Genomic DNA, 14133 nt, shown 5'->3' with positions numbered 1-14133 from the left:
GCTTTAGTGAGTTAATTTGACTTTGAACATATTATTTTCCACAAACTTTAAAACTTTCCTAAATTAACATTTTATGTGCTACAGAGTAATTTTATACTGAAATTTATACAAACACATGCAATTAAGGTGCATTAAATTGCATTTAATGGGAGAGTACAATTGTATGGCTTAAAAAAGAAAATCTCTAATGATTTTTGGTGCTAAAATTTTTTGAAGATTTAGCTCTTTTAAATTCACCAATAGGTATATTGAGTTTTTGTTAATTGTGCCATTCAGAGACTTTGTAGGAGTCCTTGTTATTATCTCTACAACTTTCTACACTTTGCATAAATGCATACATATATATTCTTATTAACATGGAAAGTAATATATTTCCATATTTCAAACCTCTACTACTTTATGTCCCAGACACTTTGTTTCTTCTTGTTTTTAGCTACTATATTCCAAAGAAAACAGATACTTAACTGAGAGATTTTGTAAAAGGAGAATGGACCATGATAGTTTATATTATTTATATTACTCTTTGCAGCAGCGTTTTTAATCATTCTCAATCCACTAGAAAGGCTACAAACTATGACATGACAACAAAGAATAGGCACTTTCTCTAAAACTTTAGTCACCTAACCACTTTGTCCCAGAGCACATTTGGTGAAATCCATGTTTTGTGGTTATTAAGGGAAACATTCTCTGATTATTCTGTTCCAGTGTGGACCCTTATCCTGAAAATATTGTAACTATTGCTGTAGTTTTGTTGGTATTTCCTGTCCATTGTTAACAATGGCCTTATGGTATCATTCATTATTATAGAACTTTTAACACCACACGTTTTCTTTCCCAAGGGAACTTTTTTTTTTTTTATATAGCTACATAGATACATAGCTGCTTCTAAATTTGATTGTATAAGAGAAACCTTGACTCTGCTATTTTATGTAACCTTGGCTGAATTATTTAATGCTTCTAAGTTTTGTCATCTCTATTTCTAAAATGAGACACAATAACAAAACTCATAAAGATTTTTTGAGATTATAAATAAAAATGCTTATTAAATTCTTAGTATAGATCCTGCCACATCAGATGCACTAAAACATGTTAGTTATATGATATGCTATATAATACATCATATATGAGTTATATATATGTAACATCTAATATAAAATGTTATTTTTAACCTCATCATCATTATTTATGGCAGTTCTTTTATAGTGCAGAAATCATATACTTGAATCTTTAACTTTTGACTAATCCCTTATGAGTTAATCTGGTCTGCCCCAGTAACTTTCTAAGAAAAGTTATATGAGTTACATGACAAAGTTACAAAGTGTTTCTCCTATTAAGTAGTAGTCCACAAAAAAACCTCCCTCTAACCAACTACTTATAACTAACACAAGGGGACAAGTCCTATCTGAAGTTGGTACTTCTACCCCTGCGAGTAAGGGATCCTCATAGTAAGTAAAAACCTCCTCGAAGTTTACACATTAAAAGTAATTCTAGGGGTGCCTGGGTGGCTCAGTCAGTTAAGCAGCCACCTTTGACTCAGGTCGTGATCTCACGTTTCGGTTTGTAAGTTCAACCCCGGCAGGCATCAGGCTCTGGGCGTCAACTCGGAGCCTGAAGCCTGCTTTGGTTTCTGTGCCTCACTCTCTCTCTCTCTCTCTCTGCCCTCCCCTGCTCATGCTCTGTCTCTCTGTCTCTCAAAAATAAAATAAAAATTTTTAAAAATGTTGGGGCATCTGGGTGGCTCAGTCGGTTAAGCGTCCGACTTGGGCTCAGGTCATGATCTCATGGTTTGTGGGTTCGAGCCCGCGTCGGGCTCTGTGCTGACAGCCAGCTCAGAGCCTGGAGCCCGTTTCAGATTCTGTCTCCCTCTCTCTCTGACCCTCCCCTGCTCACGCTGTCTCTCTCTCTCTCTCTCTCTCTCTCTCAGAAATAAATAAATCATTAAAACAATTTTTTTTTAATTTTAAAAAAGTAATTCTAAGTGAATTTCCCATTCCTTATAATTGCTCTATTTTTAAGTTATTTTATTTTGAGAGAGAGTGTACATGGGAGCAGGGGAGGGGCAGAGAGAGAGGGAGAGAGACACAGTGAGAGTTAGAGAGAGAGAACTCATGAAGTATGAGATCATAACCTGAGCTGAAATTTCAGATGCTTAAGTGACTGAGCCACCCAGGCCCCCCTATAATTGCTCTTTATTTTCACTTTAGGCCAGTGGAAATCAGATTGAAAGAAGGTATCTGAGGAAAATGAGAGATAATTTGGATTATTTATGTTGTGTGCTTTACGTCCAGTTTGTAACTTTGTGGTTAATATCATAAAAACAAAATCTAGAGAAGTGCAAAAACTTGACTTGAAATACCTTAGCATCATTATATTTTACATACCATTTGTATACCATTTTGCAACCTCTATATTGTTATATTTTTCTTCTATGATTACCACACATACTAGGTAATGTGTTCTGAGGAAATAATGGTTGTAAAAATATTGATATACCACACTTTATTCTACCTGAAGTATACTATTGATTAGCTTCTAGGCCACAATATTTTAGCTCTCCAGAAGTATGACAGCCACAATCATGAATTTTAGTATGGGTTATAAAGGGATACTATATAAACCTCTCACTCAAAAATTGTTCTTCAGCAATATATATCTTTGGTGTAAGCACCTAAATAACACTTTTCCATGTCAGTTGTAACACTCTCTTCAAGGTTCTGGGTCAAGTACTAAAACCTATGGTGATAAAAGCTTAACTCCTATTACTCTGAAAGGCTATTGTCATCGCTTATATTTTTAACCATGAATAAACTGAGTTGTACACCAAAAAAAAAAATGTAGTTCAATGTCAATTTTTTTTTTTTTTTTTTGGTTTAACCTACTCAAACTCTTAAGAACATTTTTAGCTTAGGCTTTATAAAATCTGGATAAAGGAAAGCACTATCCATAGTAGGTTATAAAATTATTTTACTTAGATCAAACAGGACCATAAAGCTTTAGACAAATTATATTTGGGAATAAAGCAATTCAGACTGACTATACTTGAGTGCTATGAAATTTTAACACATTTTCTTAGAACTAATGGTAGGATTTCTTTTATTATTAGTTTTGTTTTGACTTAGTTTGGTGTTATATATGTTCCTAGTTCTCTCAGGTGCCAGTCTTAAAAGTTGGGTGCTTAATGTAAGTTATGGACCTTATACTCTTTAGGCAGAAGCTCTAGGTTTTGAGCTCCATTCAGAATGCAGGTTACTGGGCTGGGGGTGGGGTTTATGGCAAGACTGTACCTTAGCCTCTCCCACCCACTTTGAGATTGTTTCCCTCTCGTTTGCAAGATATGAAAGGGTTGCCTCGGGAGTTTTCATGTTTTGTCAGAGAAAACTGTCCTCTATGTGGCTTTAGATTTGTTAAGTCTATGGAAGGAGGCTAGCTCATGATCTTGAACAGAAACCCTGTATGTTCCCAGTTCTGATACCAATTTCTACACTGTCTAGGATCACATGCTTACACAGACAACATCTGCGATTCAAAGTGCTGAAAACTTAGAAGACTTCTTTCCTCCTGTTAAACTCAGTGCAGAGACTGAGAGCCTAACTAGGCATATTACCAGTAGGAGAAAACCATTTTGCAGTTTTGTAGCTGATTATAAGCAAGTATTTGAGAATTTTAAATAGATTTTATGTTACAAAGTATAAAGACAGTTACCAGATAACATATGGCAAATTCAGTTTGGTCCTCTGGTACTTTTTTTTTTTTTTTTAATATTTTTATTTATTTCTGAGAGAGAGAGGCAGCATGAGCAGGGAAAGTTCAGAAAGAGAGGAATCCGAAGCAGGCTCCAGAGCTATCAGCCCAGAGCCCGAGGCCGGGCTCGAACCCAGGCCCGAACCTGGGGTCGAACCCGGTCTCGAACCCACGAACCGTGAAATAATGACCTAAGCTGAAGTCGGCCGCTTCGGCTGAGCCACCCAGGCTCCCCCTCTCTGGTACTTTTAATCTACTCGTGTTCTGATGTCATTGTTATGCAAAAGCTTCTTTCTTAACACTGGACATGCCCATTCCTAAGTTGGCATGTCTACATGTTAAGCTGTCTCTGGATCTTTTCTCTTTCATCACTGTTAGTAACAGCTCTTGCAAAGTGGGGAAAAAAGGTACATCAGTTTTATACCTACATACTTAGAAGATTTTCATTTATTTCATTAATGTAGATTTATATTTTAGTTCATAAATTACTAACAGGTTATTCATTTAACATAAATTTTATACTTCTCCACATCTCGCGAAAGTTGTAGAAACAGGATATTCAATAGATATAGATATCTGTATTCTAGCTTACTTATAAAATATTTCATCCTGTAGAAAACCTTCAAATGAAGTACACTTTCCTTCCTAATCAATTTGCTAATATGGCTATTTGGGGTTTTGGTGGTTGGCCAATTTTCTGAAAATAATCTGTCAAGAGTACAGTAGCACCTAAAATTCTAAATTTATTGTTCATTTCTTGAAAGCCTTCATCTATTTGTTAATGAACACATAGGACCACCTTAAAAGAAGGATAATGAGTAAACGTAGACTTTTTTATTTTGTAATTTTAGGCATTTTATTCAACTCTTTCTTTAAAGACTTCATGATGCCAGATACTACATTCAAAGTGAGAAAAGCATAGCTGAGTGTCCATCATCTAGGCAGGAGTTCTCAATCAGTATGGCAACTGGTTAAAATTTTTAAAGAATTTTTTCTACAATGAATACGCATAGTTATAGTGATATCTGTCCACTAGAACATAAGGTAGGTAGTATACTACTTGTCTCTTACAGTGAGAAATTTGGGTCAGTATCAAGTTGGCACTCAAAAAAAAAAAAAAAAAGATCTTGTGATTCCAGGCACACATAAGCACCCAGGGCAAGATTTCTATTCAAATGGTAAGAGAATGCTTAGGTAGACAAAAAGAGGAAGGGAATTAATACAGTTGCTTTTATAAGTAATGCACAACATTAGATCATTGTATTATTGATAGATTTTCATTATTCTTCCTTCATTTAGTGTGTGCTAAAATATTTGTAAAGTGTATTATCACAGTTTTGGTAATCAGAAGTGTAGCAGAAACACAAAAGTTTGAAAACTGTTATTCTAAAGCTAAAAGTGAGAAATAATAATAAATGCATATTTCTAATTGTAATTTGAAGATTGTGTGGTAGTAATAATTTAGTGTAAGAACACTATAAAATGGTTTTGGAAGGGCGCCTCGGTGGCTCGCTCAGTTAAGCTTCTGACTCTTGGTTTTGGCTCAGGTCATGATCTCATGGTTTTGTGAGTTGGAGCCTTGCATCAGGCTCTTTGCTGACAGCACAAAGCCTGCTTGGGATTCTTTCTCCGCCTCTCTCTTCCCATCCCCAGTTTACACTGTCTCTGCCTCTCTCAAAAATAAAAAAAAGAGGTAGTTTTGGAAGTGTTACTTTTACTTGTTTATTCCTGTGCCATGAAATAAGACAAAAAATTATTTGAAATACATGTACCAGGTTTGTTCTTATTATTTGCATTTTTAATAAAGATCAATACTTTGGGGCACAGAGATGTCTCAGTCAGTTAAGTATCTGGCTCTTTATTTCAGCTCAGGTCATGACCTTGCTGTTCATGGGATTGTGCCCCACATCATGCTCCACACTGGGGAGCCTGCTTGGGATTCTCTCTGTCCTCTCTCTCTGCCCCTATCCCTCTCTCTCTCTTCCTCAAAATAAATACATAATTTTCTTTTAAAAAATTTAAAAATAACAATCAATACTTTGAAACAATGCATGTTTACATTAATTTTACATATTAGTCATACTTTTGTAATTTTCACACTTCTAATCTATTCCCCAAATTGACCTCCTGGCAGTTACAATCACAGTGATTTTAATAAAGGGGCACCTGGGTGGCTCAGAGTTAAGTGTCCGACTTCATCTCAGGTCATGATCTCACAATTTCTGAGTACAAGCCCCATAACAGGCTCTCTGATGTCAGCACAGAGCCCACTTTGGATTGTCTGTACCACTCTCTCTCTCCCCCTCCCCCACTCATTCTCTCTCTCTCTCTCTCTCTCTTTTTTTATATATATATATATATCTTTCCCTCTCTCTCTGTCTCTCTCTCTCATTCTATCTTTCTCAAAAAATAAGCTTTGACAATGATTTTAATAATTATTGTCCAACTGCATATAATTCTATCTTAACACTTCAGATATCTATACACATATATTAATAAATAAGAAATATGGTGTCACAACTACTGAGGCAGGGAGAAATTAATTGTGATATTAGTTTTTTACTGGGATATATATACATTTATAATAGTGGAAAACTATAGACTACTTCTATCATTTGTTAATATTATAGATCATTTCTTAAGTTTCTTAAAATGTAAGTGACTTCAAAATTAAACAGTTTTACCCAGCCAGAAAAATGACATATGACTTTGAAATGAAGAGCTTTTGCCTACATATTTTGCTTATTTTTATTGTAGATAATTTAGTTCATGAAATTTGGTATTCTATAAATTCTGTTGATGATAATGTTTACTTTCACAGGAATTATTATTGGTATTAGTAACTTTTTACATGCTTTTAACATGAATTTGAATTTATATTGAATTTATTTGAATTTCCTCTTGGAAATCCAACGGTAATTACTATTTTAAAATCCTTTAAAGTTGCTCTATTAAGTGCAGGACATTGAAAATCACATGTTATTTAGAACCAGTCATATCAGTGGGGCACCTGGGTGGCTCAGTGAGTTGAGCCTCAGACTTCAGCTCAGGTCATGATCTCACCATTAGTAAGTTTGAGCTACATGTCAGGCTCTATGTTGACAGCTCAGAGCCTGGAGCCTTCTTAGATTCTGTGTCTCCCTTTTCTCCCGTGTTCATGCTCTATCTCTCTCTCAAAAAGAAATAAACTTAAAAAAAATTTTAAGTAACAAAAATAATTTAAAAAAAGAACTGATCATATAGAAAGCAATGCTAAATTCTAAGCATGGACTCAGGTACAATATGCCTTTAGTAGTCTATTTCTGTTAGAAATGTCTTTATGTATATGCCATTATGCGTCAAGATGATTTGTAGATTTCTAAAACTCATATTTATTATCTACTGTTTTAAAGTTTGTTAAGCTTATGAAAGAAATATTTGTTGTAAGGAACTATCTCTAAGGAGTGACATAATAATTAAAATTTGTTTAGCACCTCTGTTTCAGAACTGTTACATTTATATTTTCTCACCTGGTATTTTCATTAACCTTAAAAATCTGGACTTAAATTTAGCTCATTATTTAGAGGGAAAAACTGAAATAATAGAAGGGCAAAGTAAAACAGAAGAGCATTGGTAACATTGCAATCATAGCAGCCATGGAAGTGCACTGCTCAGAACTTACTTCAGGAGAGAACTCCTGCAAGAAGTGTAAGTGAGCTCATAGCCTCCACCTGCTCTACCTTCTGGATTCACTCTACCTTCTTGGCTAGGCCAAGGCCATTTTCTCCCTGAGTGTTCCCAGCCAGTGACCGGGCACAGTAGGATTTCTAGAGCTAAGTCATCCCTACCCAACATGGGGCTATTCTCAAGGTAATCTTTGTCTTGGGACTCCCAGTTGGCCTGGCTGAGACTTTCTCAGAGCTGCACTGTGGTCTGAGGCTCTTTCCACTCAATGTTTGTCTTTATTTTCTTCTTTCACAAGTGTCAAACCACCATTGTAGTCTTCAGGCTCTCCCAGCCCACTCCCTACTCCCTGCTCTTCCTCTACTCTATCTTATACAGGAATTGCCCCAAGTAATTCCTTTGCAAGTCCAATCCTGTGCTGATGTCTGCTACATGGAGAACCTCAGATAATACAATGGCTAAATCTTCATGGATAGTAGACATAAGCTTACATTGGTAGGACCTGTGGGTAATTGAGAAATCTGTCTGGCTGAAATATTAAATGCCTTTCTTGTTATGTGATTAGAGTATAAGGCTTTCTGCTTCTAGGAATGGTAAGGAAACATTTTGCCAGCTAATCCAAGTACAGGGAACATCTAGAAAAATTAGACAAAATGTGAAGAGAAAAATGTTTGAAGAAATCAGAAAACTAGCAAAATATCAACAACTTTAAGACCAGGTCTAGAGAGAAATGAAAAATGAGATAAGCCCAACTTCTGAGTAATTTTACAATAAAAGCATTTGAGAAAGGAGAAATGGACCGAAGGTAGGGATATAATCCCACAATAAAGCTATCCAATTTCAAGATAAGTACTGCTTATTATGAAAAGATCAAAGATCATATTTTGTATTTCAATGTGTAATAATTGTGTGTGAATTTGGGCAAGCTACTTAACCTGTCATATTTTCCTTGCTTTAAAATGGTTATAATACAGTAAAACCTTGGATTGCAAGTAACTTGTTCTGGGAGTGTTCCGCAAGATGAACAGACATTTCTAATAAATTTTAACTTTGATAAATGAGTGATGACTTGCAATATGAGTAGTACATGATGCCAAATGTCATATGATCACAACTGGGCCAATGGTTCTTCTCTCTCACTGTGGGATTGTGGGTGATTGTCTTCCACGCTTGGATGCTTGGTCTCAGACTGCAGTGTTTGGCAGCAGGCAGTGATTTTTCAGAACATTGGAAGGTCCCCAAAACTGGCACTAAGGTATATTTTGTCACTTCATAGGGACCTATGAATAGTCCTTTGTTTTTCCATAAAAGAGTAAGCTTAGGAATGCTTTGCTTCCATCTAGGTCAGGCTGCCTGCAGATATAGACCCTTTCCTTGGCCGCCTTATTGCCAGTTATATTAAATACAGTATATGACAAGAGTTAATTAATACTGTACTTTGGTCAGCATCTTTGTGAGCACATACAATGGCCCCCATGCAGAAAAATTCCATTAAGCTGATAGGTAGTAGTGATTCCATTAGTGATAGTAGAAGTCATCCTACACAATAACCCTCCTCTCTCTTATCTCCCTCACACCAGCCACAAAGGTTTTCAAAGGTAAGTGCAGGTTAATTTGTTTATTTTTCTTTATATTTTTTATTATTTATATTATATTACAGTATTGTAATCATTTCTATATCAATATTTTTGGGTTGTGGAGCAAATCATCAGAGTTTCCATTATTTCTTATGTGGAAATTCGCTTTGATAAACAAGTGCTCTGGATTACAAGTATGTTTCCAGAACGAATTATGTTCACAAACCAAAGTTTTACTGTACTGCCTCTTACATGTATTGTGAGACTATATTAAGTTAACCTTTACTGTGCTATGAAAAGACTGTCCAATACACATTAAACACTAAGATTTTGTTACAGATCTAAAGTAAGGAGTACAATTCACACAGACACATGTTTTCCAGAAAACACTAATTTATTTAAATTTATTATATTCAAAAAGTGATTTTCTTAAATGACATTTGAGGTTGGTCCACAAAACTTTATTAATATCTATTCTTGGGTGAAACTACAAGATGAAGATACTCTCATAATATTCTGTGCTATATGTTTGGAAACAGCATATTCTCCAAAGAACTACTTCAGAAATTTTAATTAGTGGTATGTCATAAAAGCAAATATTTCAAGTGGTTCCTTATTAATTTGTATATTTGAAAATATAGTTTTTTTTTACAATGCAAACCTAACCATAAAGCGACCAATTAATTATGGGATTTGACTTGATTATACTAAACACCATTGGTGTTACTCAATTTGAGACTAGAATCTTCTGGATATCCTGCTCTATTTTGGAAAAAAACACAGTGCTTTGGCACATAAACATAGTATGCTGGAGTGGCTTTCCATATTTTTTACCAAATCAATGGGTTAAAAACTCTATAATGCTTACATACCTTTTTTCTACTGAAACAATTTATGTTATAATATTGATTTGATAATGGATGGCTTCTTAAGAATGCACCTAACTGCAATGGAACAGAAGGTGTATAGCATTTTTCAGTTTCAAAATGTCAAAATTATTCATTAAGTATTTCCTGCAATTATCCCATTAAGTCAGCATTAATATTTCCATTATGCAAAGGATGCATTGAATCATATAAATTGAATAATATAAATAAATGGAAAAATGTACGAATAATAAAACAAAATTGAATGATTGTAGTGCTTGGTGGATGGTTTACCATTCTAAAGTTTCACTGTTTACTGGGCAATGATGGTGGAGTAGAGTAAAACTTTTCTCATATAAAAAAAAGGTAATGATTTATGACATTATTAATTGTCTAAATGCCATCTGGACAGATGGATTTCATTCTGAAATTAATTTTCAAAAAGTTTACAAGAGTTTAGAAATAATAATTTATTTCTATCTGCATACCATATTTGGTCAGCTGGCTATTATTTCCTAGCCTGTTGGCACTGATAATTTGGATCAGTTTGTATTTCAAACCACTCAGGCACTTAATAGCTTATAAATGTTTATACTGGGACCAAAATAGAGAAGCAAACAATTTTTGAAGGAAAACATCAGTTTGTATACCAGCCATGGACAATATTCAGTAATGTTGGCTTCATTTTTTATTGTTAGTTTCACTCTCTCTGTTTTTGAAGCCAAGTCCTCATATAGACTCCGTTTCCATATCCGCCCAAAATAAACTTTCAAATAACGTATTTTCAAAATTAAAACTATCTAAAGCTACAAATTTTCTCATAGATTGTTACATTTATTCAGGTGTCCCAATATCTCTGCCCTCAGACAGTTGCCTCTCATAATGCTTCTGAGCATCGCCATGCAAAATTCTTTGGCTAATGGATAAGTTTGAGGCTATCCTAGATCAACCAGTCCTAGGTGACCTGCTGGCTGACATGAATGTTGAGGCAGAAGCCCAGTTGAGATAGCCTACATTAGCAGAACTGTCCAATCAACACAGAGATTCATAGGAAATGATAAAATGTTGGTTGTCTAAGAAACTGGATTTTGGGGTGACTGATGTTGCAGCTAAAGCTAACTGGTACAATACAGTTTGTATGGTCAGTCATGAAAAAGTTTCACTCATTGGGCCTGTTTCCAAAGTCCCAAAGCAAATACTCATTAAAAAATGTTTTGAATAGTGATATTCAGGCATTTAAAAAAAATTTTTTTTTTTGCAAGGAAATACATTGGAACTCCATGTAGACTCTTGCTCAGAATTATGTAAGCGAGAAGACTATTTTGAAATCTTACTTTTAATGGATGTCAATGGCCAGTATAAATACTTGTAATACACTAATGATGCTTATATTCATAGCATATGTGTCTGTTTAGATGCATTTTTGTATTTCTTTAGATGTTAAGTGAATTTTAGTTTTGCTGAAATTTTTAAGTAATTGAAAATCTTCTACTTCTACATGTGAACATTTCATTTCATATATATGCAATGCTACTAAAAATTAACATTAGGTAAAAAAAGAAACAACAGATTTTCCTTTATTAGGTGGATCATAGGTAATTATTAGTAAATTTTTCATTACAATTTTCCTTAAATTTCCCTGGTCTGAGGAGAGAGGGGGAAGCTATTCACAGGAAAAGTTCAATGTAGCCTATCAGTGGGAATTTGCTTTATATTTTTATTTACTTTATGTGATAAATTTATCAGTTCATTTTCTAATAGCAAGAAAAGGACCAATGCTATACTTAATGATGAGCACATAATTACATTTGATTTTACTGAATATTTGTAGATTTCAACAATATTTTATGAGAACTATAGATATTATGTCATGTTATCAAATAGCTTATAAATATAACACTCTACTGGTAAACACAAGCAATGTCATTATATATTAATAGCAAATTTCCCGAATTTAAAAAAATAAAAAGACGTGGTAGAATTTAAGAAGTCAAATATGCTAATGGAAGGGATGAAAACTGTAACGTAAATAGGCTTCTATGCCCCGTATACAGCCTAAGGACACGTTTCAAATATAAACATAGAATTATTAAGTCCTCTTTCTAAGGTCTCAAAGGGTAAAGTTTTTATATAATTATTATAATGTTTTCATGTAAATTTTTACTTGTCTTTCACTTTGTAGCCAAATAGGCAATAAATAAAGGAACTTATGCCAGAAGACCAAAAAGTGATATACTGACTTGGGTAAAACAATTTTAATATGTGAATTATATTAAAGTTGACACTGTAATAAGCATATTTTGACCTACATCAAATTGTCATCTCCATTTTTCTCTACTTTCCATACATTTTAAAAAGACAACTCTCAGAATGAAAGTATTTGCAAATTATATATTTGATAAGGGCTTAATATCCAAAAATATTTAACAAACTCTTACAGTTTGATAGCAAAAAAAAAAAATGTGTTGCCAAGAATATGGAGAAATTGGAACCCATCTATACTGCTGGTGGGAATGTAAAATGGTGCAGCCACTATGGAAAACAACGCAAAGGTTTCTCAAATCATTAAAAATAGAGCTACCATATGTATATGACCCACCAATGAATACCACCTCTGGGCAAAAGTCCAAAATAATTGAAATCAGGATTTCAAGGAGATATCTGCACTCCAGGTTCATTGGAGAACTATTCACAATAGTCAAGTTACAAAAACAACTCAAATGTTAATCGACATAAGAATGAATAAAGAAAATCTAGCACATATATCCACACCTTAAAATAAAGAAAATCCTGCCATTTGTGACATGAATGAGTCCTTAGGACATTATGCTAAATGAAATAAGGCAGTAACAGAAAGACAAATATTGCATGATTCCACTTATATGAGGTGCTTAAAATAGTCAAACGAATAGAATGGAGACTAGAATGGTGGTTACCAAGGGCTGGAGTAAGGGGGAAATGTGGAGTTGTTCACTTGGTATACAAGTTTTCAGTTACACACAATGAATTAGTTCTAGAGATCTGCTGCAGCATAGAAACTAAAGTTAACACTACTGTACTATACACTTGAAAACTTGATAAGAGGCTTGATCTTATGTAGACTTATACATAAAACAACAACAACAAAAATAGACACAAGGAAACTTTTGGTTGCAATCGCCATGCCTAATACCTTGGTTTTGGTAATGGTTTAATGAGTGTTTATGTAAGTCCAAACTAATCAAACTGTATATATTAAATATGTGTAGTTTTTTGTGTATCAAGTGTACCTCAACAAAACTGTTTATTTTTTTTAAAGAAAAAACTCTATACACAAACTTACACATTTTCCCAAACCTTCTTTCATATATCTTTGAGATTCTGTTCTTAAAACACAACCACTCTGTATATTCTGAAAGTGGCTCTAGCTTTGAGCAGTGGTCATATCATAGCCAATGAGGCTTATCTGAGGTGTGATTATTGCTAACTGAAAACTTTTCCCAATTACCCCACCATGACACTTGGAAAGTGGCTCTAGGGTAAAAATTATTAATTTAGAAACCAAAAGTGTTTTAAAATCATGTATATATTCCTACAAAACAATTATGTTAGCTTTTGGAAGGCAAATATTTTTTCAATAAATTCATGTAATAATCATTCATCCAATAGTTTATAAAAAACTCAAGATTAGTTTTATATTGTTAGGATATCTCATCTAAAGCCAGAAATGTATATCATTTACAAAAGTGTTGGGATAAGAAATGAAATAGATCTAACATTTAAATTTGTCACTGATGGTACAGATACAAATACATATGAGCTAAGTATATAATGTGTATGGAAAAACTAATATTTAGAAATTGTTACAATCCATGTAAATATTTCATGAAAATAAATAAATCCATGTAAATAAAATCAAATATTTTATTAATTGTCAAAATTTCTTTTGATTAATTCATCCTTTTAACCTCTCACAGTGTCTAGTAATCACATCTGATATCTATTTTGGCATAATGATGTAATAATTTAGTTAATGTTTACCTTTTCTCTGACTGTGACCTCTTGAGGATCATATTTATTTCTAGTTTATCTTCTTATCCCCAGTATCGGCCCATGGACTCATAATCAGTTGATGCTTTTAAAATGACTACTCAGTGAACTAACATCACCTTGTCAATGTTCTCATATTTTTAATAAATATTTTACTATTTTTCCATCTTAGTGCCATAACACATATCCTATTTCTATCTGAGTGCCTTCATTTAGTCTAAACTACTCTGTTTAGGGCAGAAGGTAGGAATCTAATC

General features: G+C 33.9%; 1 non-coding gene across 1 annotated transcript; it reads left to right on the top strand.

Annotated features, from left to right (window-relative positions):
- The first annotated feature begins 13252 nt into the window (after positions 1-13252).
- Positions 13253-13392, top strand: LOC120245496. Its single transcript, XR_005531803.1, has one exon. It is a non-coding gene; the product is annotated as a U4 spliceosomal RNA (small nuclear RNA).
- The last annotated feature ends 741 nt before the right edge of the window (positions 13393-14133 follow it).

The sequence above is a fragment of the Hyaena hyaena genome, unplaced genomic scaffold, assembly GCF_003009895.1.
Source record: "Hyaena hyaena isolate Hyena2069 unplaced genomic scaffold, ASM300989v1 scaffold_419, whole genome shotgun sequence".
Lineage (NCBI taxonomy): Eukaryota > Metazoa > Chordata > Mammalia > Carnivora > Hyaenidae > Hyaena > Hyaena hyaena.
The sequence above is the reverse complement of the archived record's forward strand: the minus strand, read 5'-3'. Positions and strand labels throughout refer to the sequence as shown.